The sequence below is a fragment of the Heptranchias perlo genome, unplaced genomic scaffold (assembly GCF_035084215.1).
Source record: "Heptranchias perlo isolate sHepPer1 unplaced genomic scaffold, sHepPer1.hap1 HAP1_SCAFFOLD_49, whole genome shotgun sequence".
NCBI lineage: Eukaryota > Metazoa > Chordata > Chondrichthyes > Hexanchiformes > Hexanchidae > Heptranchias > Heptranchias perlo.
Genome location: NW_027139505.1, coordinates 704,501 through 731,024, shown reverse-complemented (window position 1 = coordinate 731,024; position 26,524 = coordinate 704,501). Strand labels below are relative to the sequence as shown.

General features: G+C 41.4%; 2 long non-coding RNA genes across 4 annotated transcripts in view; both read left to right on the top strand.

Annotated features, from left to right (window-relative positions):
* The first annotated feature begins 5,430 nt into the window (after positions 1 to 5,430).
* Positions 5,431 to 16,223, top strand: LOC137313897 (uncharacterized). Its single transcript, XR_010961109.1, has 3 exons — positions 5,431 to 5,521; positions 14,101 to 14,196; positions 16,057 to 16,223. It is a non-coding gene; the product is annotated as an uncharacterized lncRNA (long non-coding RNA).
* A 5,814-nt stretch (positions 16,224 to 22,037) lies between these two features.
* Positions 22,038 to 26,524, top strand: part of LOC137313858 (uncharacterized) — a 99,581-nt gene continuing 95,094 nt past the window's right edge. For all 3 annotated transcript variants that reach the window (XR_010961100.1, XR_010961099.1, XR_010961101.1), the window contains exons 1-2: positions 22,038 to 22,367; positions 25,475 to 25,570. This is a non-coding gene — a long non-coding RNA (uncharacterized lncRNA). The remainder of the gene's footprint in view (positions 22,368 to 25,474; positions 25,571 to 26,524) is intronic.

Here is a 26,524-nt window from a genome sequence, read left to right as displayed (position 1 = left end):
ACAGACGGGGAAGCTGAATTCAAAGCTGCGCCGACGGCTCCAGGTGGTCGGGGAGGGGCGGAGAGTGGACGGGGAGCTCGGTTAGACGCATTACCCAAAGTGCCGAACAACTGATTCCTGCACCGGATATTGAACTAGCCCCTGTGTTTATTTTGCATTAACTGAATGTTGCAAGATGAAGAAATGCTCAGATAAAACGCAGCTGCAATAAAAGCTTTATTCTGAAACAACCAGTGAAATAAACGGCAGCTTTGAAAAGCAACGTCCGATGACAAAATGTGAGCAAATGGAAATTGCACTCTCACAAATCAGTTGGACAAGCAGCAGCCTTCTGGATTGTGCATTGAATTCCCCGGTATTTCCCTCCGGTACGGGCGAAATTATGATTGACAGCTGCTGGCTGTATACTGCAAGAAAAGTGCGGGGATTTATTGTTTACATTGTTGATACCACTGACAGTATCTGTGCTGATTATAGATTTGATATTACCGGCATTATCTGTACTGATTACAGAGCTGATGTTACTGACAACATCTACGATGATTATACAGCTGACATTACTGACAGTGTCATTGTTGCTTGTAGAGCTGTTCTTACTGACTGTATCTGTTCTGAATATAGAGCTGTTATGAATGACATTATCTGTAATGATTATAGAGCTTCTATTTCTATAGTTTATGGGCGGATTATAGAGCTGCCATTAATAGCAGTATCTTTGCTGAATTTCCAGTATCTTTTACTGACCGTATCTGTGTTGCTTGTAGAGCTGCTCTACTGGCAGTATCTGTGCTGATAAAAGAGCTGATATTATTGACAGTATCTGTACTTATTAGAGAGCTGATATTACTGACAGTATTTGAATTGATTATGGAGCTGATATTATTGGCAGTATCTGCACTTATTATCGAGCTGTAATTACTGACAGTATCTGTACTGATTATAGAGCTGATATTATTGACAGTATCTGTACTAATTATAGAGCTGATATTAGTGACAATATCTGTACTGATTATAGAGCTGATATTATTGACAGTATCTGTACTGATTATAGCGCTGATATTACTGACTGCATCCGGGCTCAATATAGCGCTATTATTATTGACAGTATCTCTGCTCAATATAGGGTTGATATTACTGACAGTATCCCTGCTCAATATATGTTTAATATTAATGACACTATCTGCATTGATGAACGAGCTGGTGTAATAAAAATTTTCATTCAATAACATAGAATTGTACAGCTCAGGAACAGCCCACTTTGCCCAACAGGTCTGTGCCTGGATTTATGCTCCACACGAGCGTTCTCCCACATACTTCATCGCACCCTATCAAATTATATTTCAATGCTAGCCCCCTCATGTATATATCTACCTTCCCCTTAAATGCACCTGCACTTTTCGACTCAACCATTCCATGTGGTAACGAGTTGCACATTCTCACCACTCTCTGAGTAAATGTCTCTCCTTAATCCAACCTTGGTTTCATCAGTAACCATTTTAAATTCATGGTCTCTAGTTTTGGACTGCCCCCAAGGTGAAACATGCGCTCTAGGTCTACCCTAAGGAACCCCTTCCGAATATAAAAAACATCTATCAGATCATCTATCAGTCTTCTCCCCAATAGAGAAAAAATCCACAGCCTGTTCAGTCTCTCCTGATATTGTTGCAGAAATAATGCATTACCAAGTGACGCCAGGAATGAAAGGAAATTATTGCCGGACAGGAACAATCCAGGCCATAATCTTCTCCCTTAGGACCGGATTAATGCAGGCAATCTCGGCACATTCCGGTAGAAGGGGTATTTAAATCTGCACTAATAAAATGTCCGGAGCCGGCAGGCTGTATTTGTATATTGCTGCGTTTAAAGCAGATCAGTTAGAAGGACTGCACTGTCAAACTCAACCTTCTGTACAAGTGTTGCCTTGTCCTGCCAGGTGGGTGCGGGAGAACTGCTGTGACTCGCCCGGCAGAGGCGGAGACTCCGAAACGGCGCCAGAGAGTGCGATGTCCTGACCTGTCTCACTGTTAGTCGACTGAACAAGTTTATTATGATAACGTGAGTTTTCGGGGACGAGGAGGTGGTGGGGGGGAGGCGCTTTGGTGGTGAATTGCTGTCCAGAATCCTGAACACATCAGGTTAGCATTTCGGCAGATACAAAAAGCATCAAATTCAGGAACTCAGCATTTAAAATCTGGAGATACAGAATCTCTTGAACTGAACTTTTAACCGTCCCCGAAATAAAGTTGGAGATTGATTACAGGGTTTCACTGTTTAATTCTGACTGGACACAGGGTGGAACAGTGGGTGTGTTTACCAAACTATATTTAACAAACTTTACCTTCCAATCTCTCGTACCGATTATCTGATCTTTACTCCCCTGGAATTCTGCGAAGTTCACCACACGGACTGCAGCAGTTCAAGATGGCGGCTCACCACCACCTTCTCAATGGCAATTAGGGATGGGCAATAAATGCCGGCCCTGCTAGCGATTCCCACATCCCATGAACGAATAAGAAAAATAAAGAACAGATGGAGCTCAGCCTTAAATAAAACCAAGCAGTCACAGCCCATTTGTTTCGGGTACAGTGTAGACACATCCGTCCGAGGAGAAAGGAAAGCCACCCAAAGCTACAATTCCCTGAATGACTAAAGGGATAGAGGTTAAAAGGAAACAGGAAACGGAGGCTTAAGACGAATGTAAGGTTCATGATACAGTTGAGAACCAGGCTGAATACAGAAAGAACAGAGGCGATCTCAAGAAAAGGGAATAAGAGGGGCAAAAAGATAGATTCAGTAGTAACTTTCAAAGGGGAATTGGATATAAACTTGAAGGGAAAATTTAGAGGGCTATGGGGAAAGAGCAGGGGAAAGGGACTAATCGGATAGCTCTTTCAAAGAGCCAGCACAGGCATCATGGGCCGAATGGACTCCTCCTGTGCTGTACCTACTATGAAACTACGATACACCCATTTAAATGCAACGTACACACCATCCAGTGCTGATGCCATTGGACAGAATCTATGGTTAACCGTCACTTTCATCAAATGCTGGAATTCATAATCCAGCACATCTGGGAACATAGGAACAGAAGTAGGCCATTCACCTCCTCGAATCTGTTCTACCATTTTGTTAGATCATGGCTGTTGTGTACCTGAATTCTATTTACCTGCACATTATACATTTCGCTTGATATCCTTACCGAAAAAAATCTGCCTCTTTCAGTCTTCAAAATTTCAGTTGACCCAGAATCCATAACTTATCGGAGGAAGGAAATCCACATTTCCAGTAAACTTTGTGTGAAAAAGTGCGTCACTATTTCACTCCTGAACGGCCGAGCGCTAATTTTAATATTGTGCCTCTTTGTCCTGGACTCCTCCATCAGAGGAAATGCCTTCTCTGTATCTAATGAGTGTGAGGTATTATAGTTTGGTTGGTAAAAAAGGGTCACATACTGCTTGGATAATAAGTGTCTAAATAGGATAGAGGAGCAGAGGGTTCTGGCGGTACAGATATAGAAATCACTAGCTGTTGCGATGCAGGTTAATAAGGCCATAAAAAAGCAAGTTATGCACTGAGTTTTTTTCTCGAAGGATAGACTTTTAAAGCAGAGACGTTAAATTTGTACAGAACCCCGGTTAGGCCACACTTGGATTATTGTGAACAGTTCTGGTCTCCATATTATAAAAATGACATAGGGGCACTGGAGAAAGTGCAAAAAATAACTACTCGGACGACACCAGAACTGAGAAGTTATACCTATCAGGAAAGATTGAGCAACATGGGGCTTTTTTTCCCTTGCAAAAGGAAGATGGAGTGGTGGCCTGTGAGAGGTCTTTAAGATTATCTAAGGGTTTGCGAGGGTGGTCGGAGAGAAGATGAAACCAGAACTCGGGACCATAAATATAAAATAGTCACCAATTAATATAACATGGAATTCAGCGGGAATGTCTTTAACCAGAGAGTGATTGGAATGTGGAACTCACTGCCACAAGGAGTAGTTGGGGCGACTGGCATTTAAACGAAGCTAAATAAAGTCATTGAGGCGAAAGGAATAGCGGGATATGCTGATCGGGGTAGATTAGGGAGGAGGTTCGTGTGGAGCATGGAGCTTTTCTGCCGAATGACCTGTTTCTGTGCTGCACGTTCTATATAATTCTATGAAATTGCATATGGAATCGTTTTATCATTATGGAAATTTCATTTAATGCACTCTGAATCCATGAAAACCCAGAATTGATCCAAATTGTGCATTTAACAATGTATTTAATGATATGTACTGTTCGTTTGAAGATTTTTGTTTGAATGAATAAAACTCCGCTTCAATCAGCGATAGATTGAAACAAGCTGTGGAGGGAGAGTTCACAAGAAGATAAATGTTGGGGATTGTTTGTTTCCGCCGCTTCAGGCTGTGTCTCCGGCCCGAATGAAACCTCAATCCTGGTCAAAAAACAAGAGTGGAATTCGTGAGAAAGGGGGAAATATCGCAATCTATACCTGGGATTGATCACAACAATCCGTCTCTCTGAATTATCACCACAATCTGTCCCTGGGAATGATCACAACAATCCGCCACTCGGAATTATCACCACAATCTGTCCCTGGGATTGATCACTACAATCCGTCCCTCGGAATTATCACCACAATCTATCCCTGTGTTTGATCACAACAATCCGCCCCTCTGAATTATCACCACAATCTGTCCCTGGGATTGATCACAACAATCCGCCCCTCGGAATTAACACCACAATTTGTCATCAAACACTTTCTCTCTTCGGAAACTTCCAACCCGGGGTGGGGCTATTTATTACTGTCTGTGAACCCCCTCAAAATGAGAGCAATCCAATCTTTACACCAGGAATGGTCCATTCCGGATTTAATAACGTAACTGGTGTATCTGCTGAATATTTACTGTGATCAATTTAACTGTTGAAAGTCAGTACTCATTCCCCCAGTGAATGAGGTGATTGATGCTCAACGATAGTTTAATTCGGCGGTTAAATTGTTAATGTCCTCACTTGCAGAAACAGCCTCTCCTCAGCTCACTGACGAAACACTGGCTCTTTGCCCCAGGGTTGAAGCCCAAATATTAGAAAATCGATGGATCTTCAGTAAACAATGTCCCTGATGCAAATATAACAATTTATTTCCAACAAAGTATCTGTTTTACTGAACTTCCCTGGAACAAGATGAGAAAAAGTATAATTTAAAACAGACTTTGTTCACAATTGACTTTGCAGCGAATTGTCAACTTGGTTCGATTTGATTCAACCAGAAAAGCCGCTCCCTGTTCTGAAACAAATGAGGAATGTTTGTGTTGAAATCCATCCTGATGTCTGGCAGCAGCTTTCACGGAGGGCGGAGCTCTGAATCTCACATAACAAGGATCAGTTCAAATTCCCAAGTTGTGAACTGCTAAAATGAAGCAAAGAACGTGTGCTCGATTGATTACAATGAAATAACAAGGATATAATTTGAAAATCTACACCGACATTGCGGGACGGAAAATACTTGCGGGGTCAAGGTAAGGTTAATATAGTGTCAATTTGTTTTTTAATAAACTTTTTCTGCCCCTTCCTCTTTTCTAAAGCCGATTTCCCGCGGTCAGATATGTTCCCTGGCGTCGGGAGCTCTCGATTCCTCGCGGATGGAACAATTCACTAATTGTTCGCTCAGACACTGACTGAAGGCCCGGTATTTCACACAGCGAATTTCAGGGCTTATCCCTTGATGCACCCCACCAATCTCCCCACAGACACATTTTAAAGCGGTTACAGGAGAGAAAGCCGGAACACGAACTCTGGAGATTTGCACCATCCCAGTCCAGCGGTGCCTCCACCCCATGTTAGAATTTCAATTTCAGTAAACAGGGGTGCGAAACTGTCCGTTCTCACTCTATATGCATTTATTTTTAAGTGTAACACTGGCTCTTTTTACTCACTGAGCTGTTTTGTGCCCGGGACAATTTATTGAACTGATCAAAGAGTGATCGAACACACAGTTCAGCTCAGGAAAGGGTTAACACATTCGCAATGGCCGATTCTTGCTCTCCGTCTGGCACCTGGAAAATCAGCCAATGGTTACCCGAGGCCAGGACTGAACGTGATCCAATCAGAGGATAGGAGCAACGTCGGAGCGAACACGTGTGCCTGATTAATTATAATTAATTGGTTTAATGCGAATTAGATGGGAGAATGGAGCAGGGACTTCTGCTTTCTCGAAAATATTTTATTGAGTATGTTAATTGTTAAACTGGCTCAATTGAAGAAGGAAAGGCCGCAACCTTCAGACAGAAACAAAGTTCAGGAATGTTTTAAAGGGAAACCTGTTCAGGGCTGAAACCATCTTTCACACAGATCGGTGCTTCCTGATCGTTAATCTTGGTAATTTGAGATGTTAATTTTAATATCAACAGTTCGGAGGGTCCGATCAGAAAACTTTAAATTAAAAAAAAACTAAATTTCCCAGCAGTCGGTAGCCCCATTACTAATCTTTATATCAAAAGTAACCACTGAAATTACCAACAGGGAGGAGAGTCCATCACTAATCTTTCCATAAAAAGTAACAACTCAGTTTACCAACAGGTAGGAGGGTCCATCACTAATCTTTAGATAAAAACTAATTACTGAAATTACCGACAGGTTAGAGGGCCCCATTACTAATCTTTATATAAAAAGCAACGATTGAAATTACCAACGGGGAGGAGGGTCCATCACTAATCTATATATAAACAGTAACCACTTACATTACCAACAGCGAGGATGGTCCATCACTAATCTTTATATAAAAAGTAATTACTGAAATTACCAACACTAATTTTTATACAAAAAAGTAACTACTGCATTTACCAACAGGTAGAGGGTCCATCATTGATTTTTTTTTATCGAAAGTAAACACAGAAATTACCAACCGTAAGGAAGGTCCATCACTCATCTTTAAATAAAATGTAACCACTGAAATTACCAATATGGAAGCGGGTCCAACAATAAACGTTATATAAAAAGTAACCACCAAGATTACCAACAGGGAGGATTTTCCATCACTATTTTTATACAAAAGTTTCAACTGGAATTACCAATAGGAAGGAGGGTCCATTACTAAACGTTATATAAAAAGTAACGACTGAAATTACCAATATGAAGGAGGGTCCGACAATAAACTTTATAAAAAAAGTAACCACTAATGTTACCAACAGGTAGGAGTGTCCATCACTAATTTTTATATAAAAGTAACAACTGGAATTACCAATAGGAAGGAGGGTCCATCACTAATCTTTATTAAAAAAGTAACAGCTGAAATTACCAACAGGGAGGAGGGTCCATCACAATTTTTTTTCTAAAAAGTAACTGCTCAAATTTCCAACAGGTGGAAGAGTCCATATTAATCTTTATATAAAAAGTAACAACTCAATTTACCAACTGGTATGAGGGTTCATTACTAAAATTTAAATAAAAAGTAACTACTGAAATTAACAACATGGAGGAGGGCCCATCATTAATTTTCATATGGAAAGTAACCACGGAAATTATCAAAAGGAAGGAGGGTCCTATACTTTTATTTCAAAGGTTGCAAGTGAGATTACCAACAAGTAGGAGGGTCCATCACTAATCTTTATACATGAAGTACAAAGTCAAATTACCAACAGGTCGTCGGGTCCATCACTAATCTTTATATATAAAGTATATGGGGATAGAGCAGGATAAAGGGTCTAATTGGATCGCTCTTTCAAAGAGCCAGCACAGGCATCAAGGGCAGAATGGACTCTGCTGTGCTGTACGAACGGTCATACTACAATACACACATTTCAAGGCACTGTACAAACCATCCAGTGATGATGCCATTGTGCAGAACCTATGGTTAACCTTCACATTCACCAAATGCTGGAATTCATAATCCAGCACATATGCGAACATAGGAACAGGAGTAGGCCATTCAGCCCCTCGAATCTGTGCTCCCATTGAATTAGATTATGGCTGCTCTGCACCTGAATTCTATTTACCTGCCCTTTATCCATTTCGCTTGATAACCTTACCTGAATAAAATCTGCCGCTTTCAGTCTTCAAAATTTCAGTTGACCCAAAATCCATAACCTATCGGAGGAAGGAATTCCACATTTCCAGTAAACTTTGCGCGAAAAAGTGCGTCACTATTTCACTCCTGAACGGCCGAGCGCTAATTTTAATATTGTGCCTCTTTGTCCTGGACTCCTCCATCAGAGGAAATGCCTTCTCTGTATCTAATGATTGTGAGGTATTATTTTTTGGTTGGTAAAAGAGGGCCACATACTGCTTGGAGAATAAGTGTCTAAATAGGATCGAGGAGCAGAGGGTTCTGGTGGTACAGATATAGAAATCACTAGCTGTAGCTATGCAGGTTAATAAGGCCATAAAACAGCAAATCAAGCACTGAGTTTGTTCTCGAAGGATAGACTTATAAAGCAGGCAAGTTAACTTAAATTTGCACAGAACCCCGGTTAGGCCACACTTGGATTATTGTGAACAGTTCTGGTCTCCATATTATAAAACTGACATAGAGGCACTGGAGAAAGTGCAAAAAATGACGACTCGGACGACACCAGAAATGAGAAGTTATACCTATCAGGAAGGATTGGGCAACATGGGGCTCCTTTCCCTTGCAAAAGTAAGATGGAGTTGTGGCCTGTGAGAGGTCTTTAAGATTATCTAAGGGTTTGCGAGGGTGGACGGAGCGAAGATGAAACCAGAACTCGGGACCATAAATATAAGATAGTCACTAATAAATCCAATATGGAATTCAGAAGGAATGTCTTCAACCAGAGAGTGGTTGGAATGTGGAACTCACTGCCACAAGGAGTAGTTGAGGCGACTCGCATTTAAAGGAAGCGAAATTAAGTCATTGAGTCGAAAGGAATAGAGGGTCATGCTGATAGGGGTAGATGAAGGGCGGAGGTTAGTGTGGAGCATGGACCTTTTCTGCCGAATGACCTGTTTCTGTGCTGCACGTTCTATATAATTCTATGAAATTGCATATGGAATCCTTTTATCATTATGGAAATTTCATTTAATGCACTCTGACTCCATGAAAACCCAGAATTGATCCAAATGGTCCATTTAACAATGTATTTAATGACATGTACTGTTCGTTTGAAGCTTTTTGTTGGAATGAATAAAACTCCGCTTCAATCAGCGATAGATTGAAACAAGCTGTGGAGGGAGAGTTCACATGAAGATAAATGTTGGGGATTGTTTGTTTCCGCCGCTTCAGGCTGTGTCTCCGGCCCGAATGAATCCTCAATCCTGGTAAAAAAACAAGGGGGGAATTAGAGAGAAAAGGGTAAATATCACAATCTATCTCTGGGATTGATCACAACAATCAGTCTCTTTGAATTATCACCACAATCTGTCCCTGGGATTGATCACAACAATCCGCCCCTCCGAATTATCACCACAATCTGTCCTTGGGATTGATCACAACAATCCGCCCCTCGGAATTATCACCACAATCTGTCCATGGGACTGATCATAACAATCTGTCCCTCGGAATTATCACCGCAATCTATCCCTGGGATTGATCACAACAATCCGTCCCTCGGAATTATCACCACAATCTGTCGCTGGGATTGATCACAACAATCCGTCCCTCTGAATTATCACCACAATCTATCCCTGGGATTGATCACAACAATCCGTCCCTCTGAATTATCACCACAATCTGTCCCTGGGATTGATCACAACAATCCGCCACTCGCAATTATCATCACAATCTGTCCCTTGGATTGATCACCACAATCCGTCCCCCTGATTTATCACCACCATCTGTCCCAGAGATTCATCATGACAATCCGCCCCTCGGAATTATCACCACAATCTGTCCCTGGGATTGATCACAACAATCTGTCCCTCTGAATTATCACCACAATCTGTCCCTGGGATTGTTCACAACAATCCGTCCCTCGGAATTATCACCACAATCTGTCCCTGGGATTGATCACAACAATCCGCCCCTCGGAATTATCACCACAATCTGTCCCTGGGATTGATCACCACAATCTGTCCCTGGGATTGTTCACAACAATCCGTCCCTCGGAATTATCACCACAATCTGTCCCTGGGATTGATCACAACAATCCGTCCCTCGGAATTATCACCACAATCTGTCCCTGGGATTGATCACCACAATCTGTCCCTGGGATTGTTCACAACAATCCGTCCCTCGGAATTATCACCACAATCTGTCCCTGGGATTGATCACAACAATCCGCCCCTCGGAATTATTACCACAATCTGTCATCAAACACTTTCTCTCTTCGGAAACTTCCAACCCGGGGAGGGGCTAATCATTACCGTCTGTGAACCCCATCAAAATGAGGGCAATCCAATCGTTATACGAGGAATGGTCCTTTTCCGGATTTAACAATGTAACTGGTGTAACTGCTGAATATTTACTGTGATAAATGTAACTGTTGAAACGCAGTACTCATTCCCCCAGTGATTGAGGTGATAGTTTAATTCGGCGGTTAAATGGTTAATGTCCTCACTTCCAGAAACAGCCTCTCCTCAGCTCACTGACGAAACACTCGCTCTTGGCCCCAGGGTGGAAGCGCAATCATTAGAAAATCGATGGGTCTTCAGTAAACAATGACACTGATACAAATGTAACAATTTATTTCTGACAAAGTATCCGTTTTACTGAACTTCCCCGGAACAAGAAGAGAAAAAGTAAAATTTATAGCTGACTTTGTTCACAATTGACTTTGCAGCGAATTGTCAACCCGGTTCGATTTGATTCAACCAGAAAGGCCGCTCCCTGTTCTGAAACAAATGAGGAATGTTTGTGTTGAAATCCATCCTGATGTCTGACAGCAGCTTTCACGGAGGGCGGAGCTCTGACACTCACATAACAAGGATCAGATCAAATTCCCAAGTTGTGAACTGCTAAAATGAAGCAAAGGACGTGTACTTGATTGATTACAATGAAATGACAAGGATATTGTTTGCAAAATCGACACGGACATTGAGGGATGAAAAATCTTGTGTCAATTTGTTTTTTAATTAATTTTTTCTGCCCCTTCCTCTTTTCTAAAGCCGATTTCCCGCGATCAGATATGTTCCCCTGGCGTACGGAACTCTCGATTCCTCGCGGATGGAACAATTCACTAATTGTTCGCTCAGACACTGACTGAAGGCCGGCAATTTTTCACCGGTAATTTCAGGCTTTATCCCTTCATACCCCACCAATCTCCCCACAGACACATTTTAAAGCGGTTACAGGACAGAAAGCAGGAACACGAACTCTGGAGATTTACACCATCCGAGTCCAGCGCTGCCTGCTCCACATGTTAATATTTGATATTCACTAAACAGGGGTGAGAAACTGTCCGTTCACACTCTATATGCATTTATTTTTAACTGTGACAATGGCTCTTTTTACTCACTGAACTGTTTTGTGCCCGGTACAACTTGTTGAACTGATCAAAGACTGATCGAACACACAGTTCAGCTCAGTGAATTGTTAACACATTCGCAATGGCCGATTATTGCTCTCTGCCGGGCACCTGGAAAATCAGCCTATGGTTACCCGAGGCCGGACTGAACGTGATCCAATCACAGGATAGGAGCAAAGGAGGAGATAAAACTTGTTCCTGATTAATTTCTCATTCATTCATTTAATGCGAATTAGATGGGAGAATGGAGCAGGGACTTCTGTTTTTTTCGAAAATATGTTATTGAAGATGTTATTTGTTAAACTGGCTCAACTGAAGAAAGAGACGCTGCTCCCTTCAGACAGAAACACACTTCAGGAATGTTTTGAAGGGAAATCTGTTCAGGGCTGAAACCATCTTTCACACAGATCGGTGTTTCCTGATCGTTAATCTTGGGAAGTTGAGATGTTGCTTTTAATATCAACAGTTAGGAGGGTCCGATCACAAAACTTTATATAAAAAGTAACAACTCAATTTACCAGCAGTAGGTCGCCCCATCACTAATCTTTATATAAAAAGTAACTACTGAAATTACCAACAGGTATGAGGGTCCATCACTGGTCTATACATAAAAAGTAACAACTCAATTTACCAACAGGTAGGAGGGTCGATTACTAATCTTTATATAAAAAGTAACGACTGAAATTAACAACATGGAGGAGGGTCCATCACTCGTCTTTATAGAAAAAGCAAATGCTGAAATTACCAACAGGGAGAAGGGTCCATCACTAATCTTTGACTAAACAGTAACCACTTTCATTTCCAACAGGGAGGATGGCCCATCATTAATCTTTATATAAAAAGTAATTACTGAAATTGGCAACACTAATTTTGATATAAAAAATAACTACTGCATTTGCCAACAGGTAGAGGGTCCATCATTGATCTTTTTAAAGAAAGTAAACACCGAAATTACCAACAATTAGGAAGGTCCATCACTAATCATTATATGAAAAGTAAGGACTGAAATTACCAACATTGACGAGGGTCCAACGATAAACTTTATATAAAAAGTAACCACTAAGAATACCAACAGGTACGAGTGTCCATCACTAATTTTTGAATGAAAGAAACAACTGGAATTACCAATAGGAAGGAGACTCCATCACTAATCTTGATATAAAAAGTCACTGCTGAAAATGCCAACAGGTCAGAGCATCCATCACTAATCTTTATCCAAAAAAGTAACTACTGAAATTACCAACAGGCAGAAGAGTCCACACTAAACTTTTTATAAAAAATAACAATTCAATTTACCAACAGGTAGGTGCGTCCATCACTAATCTTTAAATAAAAATTAAGTATTGAAATTACCAACAGGCAGAAGGATCCATCACTAATCTTTATATAAAAAGTAACTACTGAAATTGCCACCAGGTATTGGGTGCATCACTTATATTAATATAAAAAGTAACTCCGCAAAATACCAACAAGGAGGAGGGTCCATCACTATTTTTTGTTTAAAAAGTAACTGCTCATATAACAAACAGCTCGGAGTGACCATCACCAATCTCTATATAAAAAGCATCGACTGAAAATACCAACAGGTCGGATGGTCCATCATTAAACCTTATATAAAAAGTAACTATTGAAATTATAAAAAGTTAGGAAAGTCCATCAATAATTTCGCAAAAAGAGCAACTTCACAATTTAATCTGACACTAGTGTCAGCGAATAACTTCAACTAGTTTGAAGAAATTACTGACTGAGATTAATCGTTTTTACATTTCCACAGTGTGGTAACGATAATACAGTGACTGACTAATAGTTTGATTAGTTGCTCTTGCCTGTGCGCACACAGAGGGAGGCACACGCACAAGTGGACTATTATGATTGTAAAATTGCCGTCGAATCTACAACTTATATATTTGTGCTTTTTTCTGAGATTGTAAGACCCCTACAAACAGTACAACAATCAATGTGCAGCACCTGTTTAAAGTTACACAATTCATAACATTATACATTAGTGTTAATATTCGTAGAACGGTGGAAAATTCCTCACCTCCAACATTAATCAGGTCCTGATACCATGAGAGATATGGTAAATATATCCAAATGGAAGCACCAACCAAAACACATCTCCATGAACATACGGACAATGTCAGTACCCATCGAGAGCAGAGAAATCATACCAAGCTCCATTTGGGTGTGTAGATAGATATCAGGTTCATAAAATAACAGAAATTAATATCAAAACTCAACAAATCAAAAATATTTAAAAAACAAATCTGTGAATAAAATAATACAAAAGCGCCAGACTGGGTAAAACTGAGTGAAGGATCATTTAATTCATCACCTCGCTCCATATTGCCCTCCAGAATATTCACTTCCTCAGGAATAAGTCTGGTGCTGGCCTGCACCGTAAGTAAATCTTACTAAATGGTGCTCCCAGTGCAGAATCTCGGCCGTCGAGAACTGGGTTGTGGAGATCAGCGGGACTCATTGGGTTTCACTGGGCAGCTGTCTGCGCCGCACCTGATGTGGAGAGTTGATCGTAACAGTCGGAAAATGCTCGATCCTAGAGCTAACACCTGTTGTACTAATGGGGAAGGAGGGACTTGATATCACTTTTAACAAGGCAACGTTGCTCCTTCTCATTTTAATATTTCAGTCTAACCCTCCTATTAATATATTTATTACAGAGCATCACAATCTTGGAACGCCTGTCACCACCGAGGCTGAAGGTCCAAACAGGGGTGAAGATCCAACATCTTCAACAAGAATGAGAATAGAAACCGGTAGGCTAAGAACAATCTTTCAAATATCAATTGTGTCCTGATAAACGGTCCAGATCATGAACAAGATCCTATTGCTCAAACAAGAAGAAGAAACCGAGCATATAGAGTGCAGATAAACGAAAGTGAGTGAACTTCTACCGGGCCAGTGCAGACACAGTTGGAGGAATCTCATGACTGGAACTGTCCAATAGACACCTGATGTTATGGACTGTAAGGCGAATAGAAACAGTCACGCAGATTGGTCTTCCTGAGTAACAGCTTGAAACCAGGGAGCAGTGGGAGGCAGGCCGAGCGGGAGAGAGGTGAGAGGCATGTGGGGCACAGGAATAGGAGAGCGAGAGTGGTGCGAGATTCTATAGTCAGGGGAATAAACAGACTCTTCTGCAGCCGTGAGCAGGTCCAAATGATACGTTGCCGCCCTGGTGCCAGAGGGAAGAACTTCCTGGAACAGGTGTGACCATCTCTGGAAAGGAAAGGAGAGCGGAAAATAGTCATGGTCGGAATCAATAACACGGTTATAATTACGTTTTTAAAAGGAATATTAAGATTTGAGTTCTGTACTGAAAAACAAGGCCACAGTGTGGTGATCTCCGAATTGTTTTGCACTGGGCCCTTACTGAGGACAACATGAGTCTGGTGAATTTGTGGCAGCGGGGCTGGAGCAGGAGTGAAGGGTTCATGTTCTTGGGACACTAGGGTGAGTTCAGGAAGAAGGGAAGGGACGGTTACGATCTGAACCAACCAGCAAAAACGGTTTGACAGACTGGGTATATGGAGCAGTGGGAGGGTTTCACCTGATAAGACTGGAGCGTGTGAAATATCCGGATCTGAGACTAGAGAGTGGAAATAATAAAACTGTTGGAGCAGGAACAGATGATTTATGAAATAGTGAAAAGAGATCACCAAGAAAAAAGGAAGGAGGTATTTGAAGTAGTGACAGAAGATGTAACTTGATATCTAAAAATTTAAAAAAACGAGAACGTGTCAACATTCCAGTGAATTGGAGTTCAGATTGTGTGTTATGCCTGTGAATCTCAAATCATTCCAAACACGTTTGGAAAGTCAGACTCTTGAGGGATGTGATCTGGTATCTATCAGACAGGGTTGGATTGGATGAACTTTTGGGACGATATAAATTATTTTCTTCAGTTTCTAAAAATGATGGCAGATGTGAAAATGTTGGTTTCAATGAATCAAGGTATCACAGTAACAAACTAGCTGCAGTAAAAGTATTCCATACAAAGGTGTCGATACAGCATCTTCAGCGAGACTGAGGAGGATGTGGAGCCATATTTCGAGACAACTGTGGAGAAGGATTTGGCTCTGAATTTAATAGCCGAGGTGGATTAATCACTGAGCTCAGAGATAACGCACCCGAGGCTGTGAAAAGGAAGTGAGAGGGCAGATCTGAGGTACTCTGACCACAATTTTTCAAAACTCACAATTTTTGACAACACAATTGTTAATGAAAATATCCAGGTGGACTGAAAGAGACCAAGTAATGTCTGTGTTAAAACAGGGAGAATGTGGCAATCAGATAACTAGAGACCAATTAGACAACGTCATTTGTGGGCAAACTTCTCGAATCTGCAATTTCACGCCGAATCATTTAAGATTCAGTCATGGCTGGAACGGATTAACTGTAGACATTTGACATTGTCTTTGACAAATATGATACAGCCTTTTTGAGACGTGACTATATAGATCAATGGATTGTAAAACCTGCGGTATATATGGGTTTTCAGAAGGTATTTGATAACGTGGCTCACAGGAGGCGTCAACCGTTTGGTGCAAGAGGAAATGTAACCGCCCGGATAGAAGGTCGATAATGTGTTTAGTTTTCTCCATTGTTGTTCACAGACCGAACACTGCGATCACTGAGGTCTTGACAAAGTGCGACGGTTACCAACTGTTCCAGTTGAGGAAATTCTACCGGGACAGACCAGAACAGGCAGTTGAAGAAGGGATGGACGGAGTCAGCACATTGTCAACACTCGAAAGACATTTCAGTGGACAAGAACATCGGGTAAGTGGGAGGGGAACGGGAAGAGTTTGGATTATTTAAACATCACAGAACTAACAGGATATTAGAAATTAGAATCATAGAAGGTAACAGAACAGAAACAGGCCAAACGGTGAAGAAATGTATCAAACTGCAATTATAGTGAATCTGAAACAATGAAAGGCAGTGGTGAAAATGCCCAGCGGATCCGTCAGTATCTGCACAAAGGACAGGGTAATGGTTCGGATACAACTCTTGAGTGGACCGAAAAGAAAATGAAACTCTTTTAGTGGAACTGGGAAAAGGGCAGATCGGAGGCGACAACCAGGAGTCTGAGGGAATTTCATGATTTGACTGAACTGGAATGTAGTTCAGGAAATTAAGGATCTGAGAGGTGAAAAAAATCCCTGCGGAGTAAATGAGAGACATTTCAAGAACAAAAATGTTGAAATGGTTAAAATGTCTAAGATCCGAACAGGGAAACTAATCAAACAAACTGTGGAGAGCGCGAAACAAAGGCCGTGGAGGGTTTTGTTCTCCCCCATTCATCACCGGAGTTTAATTCTGCCTTCAGCGGACTCACAATCCGGGCAGTAGAACTTGCGGTGGAGCGTCACTCCCCGGGAGAGCACTTTAGCAAATTGCATTCCATCAGTCCATAATATTCTGTCAATTACTTTTAATGGAATCGAGGTAAATAGAAGTGAAAATGTGTCAGGATTGTAATGGACGGACGATCTGACACCACCTGCTGAAGGTGGAAATCGAGGCAACCGAGTCACAGAGTTGTGGTAAAGAGGAGCAGGAGGAGGCCATTCGGCCCTTCGAGCCAACTCTGCATTCAATAGGATCATGGCTTGTCCTCCATCTCAATACCATATGCCCGCTTGTCTAAATTTTTACAGTCCGCTTTTATGTTCCATGCAAGTTCACTCTCATAATCTATTTTTCCCTCACAATCAATGTGTCTATGCGCAATATAGCGCTGATATTACTGACAGTATCTGTGCGCAATATAGCGCTGATATTACTGACGGTATCTGTGTTGCTTGTGGAGCTGATATTACTGACAGTGTCTGTGCTCAATATAGCGCTGATATTACTGACAGTGCTTGTACTGATTATGGAGCTGATGTTACTGACAGTATCTTTACTGATTATGGAGCTGATATTATCGACAGTATCTATGCTGATTCTATGCAGCTTAATGACGACAGTATTTGTGAGAATTATCGGGTTCTTACACTGACGGCGACTGTTTTGATTATATAGCTGGTATTACTGACAGAATCTGTGCTTAATATAGGGCTGATATTACTGACAATACCTCTGCTCAATATAACCCTGTTATTACTGACAGTATCCCTGCTCAATATAGGGCTCATAATTCTGGCAATATCTGTGTTGATGAAAGAGCTGGTGTAATGAAAATATTCATTCAATTACATAGAATTTTACAATTCAGGAACAGCTCATTTGCGCAACAGGTCTTTGCCTGGATTTATGCTCCACACGAGCGTTCTCCCACACTATTTCATCGCACCCTATCAACTTATATTTCTATTGCTAGCCCCCTCATGTATTTATCTGCCTTCCCCTTCAATGCATCTGCACTTTTCGCCTCAACCATTCCATGTGGTAACGAGTTGCAGATTCTCACCACTCTCTGAGTAAGATGTCTCTCCTGAATACCATCTTGGTTTCATCAGTCAGTATTTGAAATTCATGGCCTCTAGTTTTGCACTGCCGTCAAGGTGAAACATGCTCTCTAGTTTTACCCTAAGGAACCCCTTCCGAATATGAAAAATAACATCCATCAGATCATCTATCAGTCTTCTCCTTAATAGAGAAAAGAGCCACAGCCTGTTCAGTCTCTCCTGATATTGTTAAATAAATAATGCATTAAACAAGTGACGACAGGAATGAAAGGAAAGCAATGCCGGACAGGAACAATCCAGGCCATAATCATCTGCCTTCGGACCGGATTAATGCATGCAATCTCGGCACAATTTCGAGCACGGTAGAGAGGGAACTTAAAAATGCAGTAATAAAATGCCAGGAGCCGGCAGGCTGTGTTTGTGCACTGCTGCGGTTGAAGCAGATCAGTTAGAAGGACTGCACTGTCAAACTCACATATTAATCAAAACAACCTTCTGTACAAGTGTTGCCTTGTCCTGCCAGGTGGGTGCGGGTGAACTGCTGTGACTCGCCCGGCAGAGGCGGAGACTCCAAAACGGCGCCAGAGAGTGCGATGTCCTGACCTGTCTCACTGTTTATCCACTGAACAAGATTATTCTGATAAAGTGGGTTTTCAGCGGCGAGGTGGGAGGTGTTGGTGGTCAATTGCTATCCAGAATCCTGGACACATCAGGTTAGCATCCCGGCAGATACAAAAATCATCAAATTCAGGAACTTAGTATTTAAAATCTCGAGATACAGAATCTCTTGTACTGAACTTTTAACCATCCACGAAATAAAATCGGAGATTGGATTCAGGGTTTCAGTGTTTAATTCTGACTGGACACAGGTTGGAACAGTGGGTGTGTTTCCGAAACTATATTTAAGAAAGTTTACCTTCGATTCTCTCGCACCGATTATCTGATCTTTTCTCCCCTGGAATTCTGCGAAGTTCACCACACGGACTGCAGCAGTTCAAGAAGGCGGCTCACCACCACCTTCTCAAGGGCAATTCGAGATGGGCAATAAATGCAGGCCCTGCCAGCGTTGCCCACATCCCATGAACGAATAAGAAAACTTAAGAACAGATGGAGCTCAGCCTTAAATAAAACCAGCCAGTCACAGCACATTTGGTTCGGGTACAGTGCAGGCACATCCAACCGAGTAGAAAGGAAAGCCACCCAAAGCTAGAGTTCCCTGGATGACTAAAGGGATAGAGGTTATAATGAAACAGGAAACGGAGGCTTACGACGAATGTAAGGTTCATAATACAGTTGAGAACCAGGCTGAATACAGAAAGAACAGTGGAGATCTAAAGAAAAGGGAATAAGAGGGGCAAAATGAGAGATTCAATAATAACTTTCAAAGGGGAATTGGATAAAAACTTGAAGGGAAAAATTTACAGGGCTATGGGGAAAGAGCAGGGGAAAGGGACTAATTAGATAGCTCTTTCAAAGTGCCAGCACAGGCATCAAGGGCAGAACGGACTCCTCCTTTGCTGCACTTAATGTCATACTACGATACACCCATTTAAAAGCAAAGTACAAACCATCCAGTGATGATGCCATTGTGCAGAATCTATGGTTATCCTTAACATTCACGAAATGCCGGAATTCATAATCCAGCACAGACACGAACATAGGAACAAGAGTAGGCCATTCAGCCCCTCGAATCTGTTCTCCCATTGAATTAGATCATGGCTGCTCTATACCTGAATTCTATTTACCTGCCCTTTATCCATTTCGCTTGATAACCTTACCTAAATAAAAAATCTGCCGCTTTCAGTCTTCAAAATTTCAGTTGACCCAAAATCCATGACGGATCGGAGGAAGGAATTCGACATTTCCAGTAAACTTTGTGCGAAAAAGTGCGTCATTATTTCACTCCTGAACAGCCGAGCGCTAATTTTAATATTGTGTCTCTTTGTTCTGGACTCCTCCATCAGAGGAAATGCCTTCTCTGTATCTAATGAGTGTGAGGTATTATATTTTGGTTGTTAAAAAAAGGGCCACATACTGCTTGGATAATAAGTGTCTAAATAGGGAAGAGGAGCACAGGGTTCTGGTGGTACAGATATAGAAATCACTAGCTGTAGCGATGCAGGTAAATAAGGCCATAAAACAGCAAATCAAGCACTGAGTATTTTCTCGAAGGACAGACTTGTGAAGCAGAGAAGTTAAGTTTAATTTGTGCAGAACCCCGGTTAGGCCACACTTGGATTATTGTGAACAGTTCTGGTCTCCATATGATAAAAATGACATAGAGGCACTGGAGAAAGTGCAAAAAATAACTGCTCGGACGACACCAGAACTGTGAAGTTATACCTATCAGGAAAGATTGAGCAACATGGGGCTCTTTTCCCTTGCAAAAGGAAGATGGAGTGGTGGCCTGTGAGAGGTCTTTAAGATTATCTAAGGGTTTGCCACGTTGGACGGAGAGAAGATGAAACCAGAACTCGGGACCATAAATATAAGATAGTCACCAATAAATATAATATGGAATTCAGCAGGAATGTCTTTAACCAGAGAGTGGTTGGAATGTGGAACTCACTGCCACAAGGAGTAGTTGAGGCGACTAGCATTTAATGGAAGCTAAATAAAGTCATTGAGGCGAAAGGAATAGAGGGATATGCTGATAGGGGTAAATGAAGGGAGGATGTTCGTGTGGAGCATGGACCTTTTCTGCCGAATGAATTGTTTCTGTGCTGCACGTTCTATATAATTCTATGAAATTGCATATGGAATTCTTTTATCATTATGGAAATTTCAATTAATGCACTCTGACTCCATGAAAACCCAGAATTGACCCAAATTGTCCATTTAACAATGTATTTAATGAAATGATTCGTTCGTTGAAGGTTTTTGTTAGAATGAATAAAACTCCGCTTCAATCAGCGATAGATTAAAACAAGCAGTGGAAGGAGATTTCACATGAATATAAATGTTGGGGATTGTTTATTTCCTCCGCTTCAGGCTGTGTCTCCGTCCCGAATGAATCCTCAATCCTGGACAAAAAACAAGGGGGGAAATAGAGAGAAAAAGGGAAATATCACAATCTATCCCTGGGATTGATCACAACAATCAGTCTCTTTGAATTATCACCACAATCTATCCCTGGGATTGATCACAACAATCCGCCCCTCGGAATTATCACCACAATCTGTCCCTGGGATTGATCACAACAATCCGCCCCTCGGAATTATCACCACAATCTGTCCCTGGGATTGATCACAACAATCCGTCCCTCCGAATTATCACCACAATCTATTCCTGGGATTGCTCAGAACAATCCGTCCATCGGAATTATCACCACAATCTGTCCCTTGGATTGAAAACAACAATCCGCCCCTCGGAATTATCACCACAATCTATCCCTGGGATTGATCACAACAATCCGCCCCTCGGAATTATCACCACAATCTGTCCCTTGGATTGAAAACAACAGTCCGTCCCTCGGAATTATCACCACAATCTGTCCATGGAATTGATCAAAACAATCCGCCCCTCGGAATTATCACCACAATCTGTCCCTGGGATTGATCACAACAATCTGTCCCTCGGAATTATCACCACAATCTGTCCCTGGGATTGATCACAACAATCTGTCCCTCGGAATTATCACCACAATCTGTCCCTGGGATTGATCACAACAATCCTTCCCTCGGAATTATCACCACAATCTGTCCCTGGGATTGATCACAACAATCCGTCCCTCGGAATTATCACCACAATCTGTCATCAAACACTTTCTCTCTTCGGAAACTTCCAACCCGGGGAGGGGCTAATCATTACCGTCTGTGAACCGCATCAAAATGAGGGAAATCCAATCGTTATACGAGGAATGTTCCTTTTCCGGATTTAACAATGTAACTGGTGTAACTGCTGAATATTTACTTTGAAAAATGTAACTGTTGAAACGCAGTACTCATTCCCCCAGTGATTGAGGTGATAGTTTAATTCGGCGGTTAAATGGTTAATGTCCTCACTTCCAGAAACAGCCTCTCCTCAGCTCACTGACGAAACACTCGCTCTTGGCCCCAGGGTGGAAGCGTAAACATTAGAAAATCGATGGGTCTTCAGTAAACAATGACACTGATACAAATGTAACAATTTATTTCTGACAAAGTATCCGTTTTACTGAACTTCCCCGGAACAAGAAGAGGAAAAGTAAAATTTATAGCTGACTTTGTTCACAATTGACTTTGCAGCGAATTGTCAACCCGGTTCGAATTGATTCAACCAGAAAGGCCGCTCCCTGTTCTGAAACAAATGTGGAATGTTTGTGTTGAAATCCATCCTGATGTCTGACAGCAGCTTTCACGGAGGGCGGAGCTCTGACTCTCACATAACAAGGATCAGATCAAATTCCCAAGTTGTGAACTGCTAAAAGGAAGCAAAGGACGTGTACTCGATTGATTGCAATGAAATGACAAGGATATAATTTGCAAAATCGACACGGACATTGAGGGATGAAAAATCCTTGCGGTATCAAGGTAAGGTTGATCTTGTGACAATTTGTTTTTTAATTAATTTTTTATGCCCCTTCCTCTTTTCTAAAGCCGATTTCCCGCGATCAGATATGTTCCCCTGGCGTACGGAACTCTCGATTCCTCGCGGATGGAACAATTCACTAATTGTTCGCGCAGACACTGACTGAAGGCCGGCTATTTTACACCGGTAATTGCAGGGTTCATCCATTCATACCCCACCAATCTCCCCACAGACACATTTTAAAGCGGTTCCGGGACAGAAAGCAGGAACACGAACTCTGGAGATTTACACCATCCGACTCCAGCGCTGCCTGCTCCACATGTTAAAATTTGATATTTAGTTAACAGGGGTGGGAAACTGTCCGTTCTCACTCCATATGCATTTATTTTTAACTGTAACAGTGGCTCTTTTTACTCACTGAACTGTTTTGTGCCCGGTACAATTTATTGAACTGATCAAAGACTGATCGAACACACAGTTCAGCTCAGGAAAGGGTTAACACATTCGCAATGGCCGATTATTGCTCTCTGCCGGGCACCTGGAAAATCAGCCCATGGTGACCCGAGGCCGGACTGAACGTGAACCAATCACAGGATAGGAGCAAAGGAGGAGATAAAACTTGTTCCTGATTAATTTCTCATTCATTCATTTAATGCGAATTAGATGGGAGAATGGAGCAGGGACTTCTGTTTTTTTCTAAAATATGTTATTGAGGATGTTATTTGTTAAACTGGCTCAACTGAAGAAAGAGGCGCTGCTCCCTTCAGACAGAAACACACTTCAGGAATGTTTTAAAGGGAAATCTGTTCAGGGCTGAAACCATCTTTCACACAGTTCGGTGTTTCCTGATCGTTCATCTTGGGAAGTTGAGATGTTGCTTTTAATATCAACAGTTAGGAGGGTCCGATCACAAAACTTTATATAAAAAGTAACAACTCAATTTACCAGCAGTCGGTCGCCCCATCACTAATCTTTATATAAAAAGTAACTACTGAAATTACCAACAGGTATGAGGGTCCATCACTAGTCTATACATAAAAAGTAACAACTCAATTTACCAACAGGTAGGAGGGTCGATCACTAATCTTTATATAAAAAGTAACGACTGAAATTAACAACATGGAGGAGGGTCCATCACTCGTCTTTATAGAAAAAGCAAATGCTGAAATTACCAACAGGGAGAATGGTCCATCACTAATCTTTGACTAAACAGTAACCACTTTCATTTCCAACAGGGAGGATGGCCCATCATTAATCTTTATATAAAAAGTAATTACTGAAATTGGCAACACTAATTTTGATATAAAAATAACTACTGCATTTGCCAACAGGTAGAGGGTCCATCATTGATCTTTTAAAAGAAAGTAAACACCGAAATTACCAACAATTATGAAGGTCCATCACTAATCATTATATGAAAAGTAAGGACTGAAATTACCAACATTGACGAGGGTCCAAAGATAAACTTTATATAAAAAGTAACCACGAAGAATACCAACAGGTAGGAGTGTCCATCACTAATTTTTGAATGAAAGAAACAACTGGAATTACCAATAGGAAGGAGACTCCATCACTAATCTTTATATAAAAATTCCCTGCTGAAATTACCAACAGGTCAGAGCATCCATCACTAATCTTTATCCAAAAAAGTAACTACTGAAATTACCAACAGGCAGAAGAGTCCACACTAAACTTTTTATAAAAAGTAACAATTCCATTTACCAACAGGTTGGAGCGTCCATCACTAATCTTTAAATAAAAATTAAGTATTGAAATTACCAACAGGCAGAATTATCCATCACTAATCTTTATATAAAAAGTAACCACTGAAATTATCACCAGGTTTTGGGTGCATCACTTATATTAATATAAAAAGTAACTCCTCAAAATACCAACAAGGAGGAGGGTCCATCACTATTCTTTGTTTAAAAAGTAACTGCTCATATAACAAACAGCTAGGAGTGACCATCACTAATCTCGAAATAAAAAGCATCGACTGAAATTACCAACAGGTCGGATGGTCCATCATTAAACCTTATATAAAAAGTAACTATTGAAATTACCAAAAGTTAGGAAAGTCCATCACTAATTTGGCAAAAAGAGTAACTGCACAATTTAATCTTGTTATCACACTAGTGTCAGCGAATAACTTCAACTCGTTTGAAGAAATTACTGACTGAGATTAATCGCTTTTACATTTCCACAGTGTGGAAAGGATAATACAGTGATTGATAGTTTGATGAGTTGCTCTTGCCTGTGCGCACACAGAGGGAGGCACACGCACAAGGGGACAATTATGATTGTAAAATTGCCGTCGAATCTACAACTTATATATTTGTGTTTTTTTCTGAGATTGTAAGACCCCTACAAACAGTCCAACAATCAATGTGCAGCACCTGTTTAAAGTTACACAATTCATAACATTATACATTGGTGTTAATATTCGTAGAACGGTGTAAAATGCCTCACCTCCTACATTAATCAGGTCCTGATACCATGAGAGATATGGTAAATATATCCAAATGGAAGCACCAACCAAAACACATCTCCATGAACATACGGACAATGTCACTACCCATCGAGAGAAGAGAAATCATACCAAGCACCATTTGGATGTGTAGATCGACATCAGGTTCATAAAATAACAGAAATTAATATCAAAACTCCACAAATCAAAAATATTTAAAAAACAAATCTGTGAATAAAATAATACAATAGCGCCAGACTTGGTAAAACTGAGTGAAGGATCATTTAATTCATCACCTCGCTCCATATTGCCCTCCAGAATATTCACTACCTCAGGAATAAGTCTGGTGCTGGCCTGCACCGTAAGTAAATCTTACTAATTGGTGCTCCCAGTGCAGAATCTCGGCCGTCGAGAACTGGGTTGTGGAGATCAGCGGGACTCATTGGGTTTCACTGGGCAGCTGTCTGCGCCGCACCTGATGTGGAGAGTTGATCGGAACAGTCGGAAAATGCTCGATCCGAGAGCTAACAGCTGTTGTACTAATGGGGAAGGAGGGACTTGATTTCACTTTTAACAAGGCGACGTTGCTCCTTCTCATTTTAATATTTCAGTCTAACCCTCCTATTAATATATTTATTACAGAGCATCACAATCTTGGAACGCCTGTCACCACCATGGGTGAAGGTCCAAACAGGGGAGAAGATCGAACATCTTCAACAAGAATGAGAGTAGACACCGGTAGGTTCAGAACAATCTTTAAAATATCAATTGTGTCCTGATAAACGGTCCAGATCATGAACAAGATCCTATTGCTCAAACAGGAAGAATAAACCGAGCATATAGAGTGCAGATAAACGAAAGTGAGTGACCATCCACCGGGCCAGTGCAGTCACAGTTGGAGGAATCTCATTACTGGAACTGTCCAATAGACACCTGATGTTATGGACTGTAAGGCGGATAGAAACAGTCACGCAGATTGGTCTTTCTGAGTAACAGCTTGAAACCAGGGAGCAGTGGGAGGCAGCCCGAGTGGGAGAGAGGTGAGTGGCAGGTGGGGCACAGGAATAGGAGAGCGAGATTGGTGCGAGATTCTATAGTCAGGGGAATAAACAGACTCTTCTGCAGCCGTGAGCAGGTCCAAATGATACGTTGCCGCCCTGGTGCCAGAGGGAAGAACTTCCTGGAACAGGTGTGACCATCTCTGGAAAGGAAAGGAGAGCGGAAAATAGTCATGGTCGGAATCAATAACACGGTTATAATTACGTTTTTAAAAGGAATATTAAAATTTGAGTTCTGTACTGATAAACAAGGCCACAGGGTGGTGATCTCCGAATTGTATTGCACTGGGCCCTTACTGAGGACAACATGAGTCTGGTGAATTTGTGGCAGCGGGGCTGGAGCAGGAGTGAAGGGTTCATGTTCTTGGGACACTAGGATGAGTTCAGGAAGAAGGGAATGGACGGGTACGATCTGAACCAACCAGCAAAAACGGTTTGACAGACTGGGTATATGGAGCAGTGGGAGGGTTTCACCTGATGAGACTGGAGCGTGTGAAATATCCGGATCTGAGACTAGAGAGTGGAAATAATAAAACTGTTGGAGCAGGATCAGATGATTTATGAAATAGTGAAAAGAGATCACCAAGAAAAAAGGAAGGAGGTATTTGAAGAAGTGACAGAAGATGTAACTTGA